The 2,171-nt window shown below is 44.6% G+C and overlaps 1 pseudogene; it reads left to right on the top strand.

Moving 5' to 3' along the window:
• Window positions 1–284: 284 nt before the first annotated feature.
• Window positions 285–1,666, top strand: LOC115931933 (large ribosomal subunit protein uL18-like; annotated as a pseudogene).
• The last annotated feature ends 505 nt before the right edge of the window (window positions 1,667–2,171 follow it).

Raw genomic sequence — 2,171 nt, 5'->3', positions numbered from 1 at the left:
AGTGAATTCTCCTCACTCATTACTGCAAGCCATTCTTGAGGCATCCAGCCCTGTGACCCAAACGCCTCCCACTAGGCCTACCTCCAGCATTGGAGATCTCATTTCAACATGAGATTTGGAGGGGACAAGACATCCAAACCATATCTAGAAGTCTTACCTTGTCTTCCGTTATGCTGAAAAAATGTTTGAAGGATTAGCATTTCTTCTTATTTAAATGTTTGGTAAAGCCCTTCCCTGCCCTGCGCTGCTGGGCCCGTAGGTCTCTGTTGAGCCACAGACGTGGGTCTCTGTTCCATAGGATGGGGTTTGTTAAAATTAAGAATAAGGCCTGCTTTAAGAGATACCAGGTGAAATTTAGAAGATGAGACGAGGGTAAAGCTGATCACTATGCTCAGAAACATTTGGTGATACAGGATAAAAATAAACACAACATATCCAAATACAGGATCATAGTTTGTGTAACAAACAGAGATATCGTTTGTTAGATTGCTTATGCCCGTATAGAGGGGGATATGATAGTCTGTGTAGCGTATGCACACGAACTGCCAAAACATGGTGTGAACGTTGGCCTGACAAATGACACTGCAGCATATTGTCCTGGCCTGCTGCTGGCCCACAGGCTTCTCAATAGATTTGGCCTGGACAAGATCTAAGAAGGCCAAGTGGAGGTGACTGGCGATGAATACAATGTGGAAAGCATAGATGGTCAGCTGGGTGCCTTTGCCTACTCTTTGGATGCAGGCCTTGCCAGAACTACCACTGGCAGTAAAGTTTTTGGTGCCCTAAAGGGAGCTGTGGATGGAGGCTGGTCTATCCCTCACGGTACCAAACAATTCCCTGGTCATGATTCTGAAAGCAAAGAATTTAATGCAGAAGTACACTGGAAGCACATCATAGGCCAGAATGTTGCAGATTACATGCGTTACTTAATGGAGGAAGATGAAGATGCTTACAAGAAACAGTTCTCTCAATACATAAAGAACAGGGTAGGCCAGGCGCAGTGGCTCACATCTGTAATCTCAGCACTTATGGAGGTCGAGGTAGGGCAATCACTTGAGGTCAGGAGTTCACAATCAGCTGGTCAACATGGTGAAACCTCGTCTCTACTAAAAATACAAATATTAGCTGGATGTGGTGGTGGGTGCCTGTGATCCCAGCTACTTGGGAGGCTGAGGCAGGAGAATCACTTGAACCTGGGAGGTAGAGGTTGTAGTGAGCTGAGATCGCGCCACTGCACTCCAGCCTGAATGACAGAGTGAGACTCCACCAAAAAAAAAAAAAAGAAAAATCTTAACTCCAGACATGATGGAGGAGATGTATAAGACAGCTCATGCTGTGGCCGGGCGTGGTGGCTCATGCCTGTAATCCCAGCAGCTCGAGAGGCTGAGGCAGGAGAATCGCTTGAACCTGGGAGGTGGAGGTTGCAGTGAGCCAAGATTGCGCCACGGCACTCCAGCCTGGGTGACAGAGTGAGACTCCATCTCAAAAAAAAAAAAAAAAAAAAGAAAGCTCATACTGCTATACAAGATAATCCAGTCTATGAAAAGAAGCCTACGAAAGAAGTTAAAAAGAATAGGTGAAAACGTCCCTTGCTCAGAAGAAAGACTGGGTAGTTCAAAAGAAAGCAAGCTTCCTCAGAGCTCAGGAGCAGGTTGCTGAAAGCTAAACCAAACAATTTCTATGAGGATTTTCCAGATAAAGACAATAAGCTTGTTGACAGCAACTAAAAAAAAAGTGTGGTAGAATTCACAAGTGAAGTCGTCCGTCCTTGTGCTTTTCAGTGTGGAAATTTCAAAAATTACTATTTCAATCTGTTTACTTGTTGAGTAAGTCTTTGTAGTTTCTTTCAGTAATTTGTCCATTTAATCTGTTATGTAATTTGTTGGCATAAAATTGTTCATAGCATTCTCTTATCATCCTTTTTATTTCTGTAGGATCTGTAGTGATATCCCATCTTTCATTTTTGATTTTGATAAATTTTTTTTTTTTGAGACAGGGTCTTGCTCTGTCACCCAGGCTGGAGTGCAGTGGTGCAGTCATAGCTCACTGTAGCCTTAACCTGCAGCCTGGCCCTGAGAAAAGGCCAGCAGGGCAGGAGGGTCACCCAGACAGGTGGAAGGGCTGCTGTGCTGGCCTGGTCAGTTGTGCATCTGAAGGGATTTAAGCTGAGG

The sequence above is a fragment of the Gorilla gorilla genome, chromosome 23, assembly GCF_029281585.2.
Source record: "Gorilla gorilla gorilla isolate KB3781 chromosome 23, NHGRI_mGorGor1-v2.1_pri, whole genome shotgun sequence".
In the NCBI taxonomy this organism is placed as follows: Eukaryota; Metazoa; Chordata; class Mammalia; order Primates; family Hominidae; genus Gorilla; species Gorilla gorilla.
This window is presented reverse-complemented; position numbering and strand designations above follow the sequence as displayed.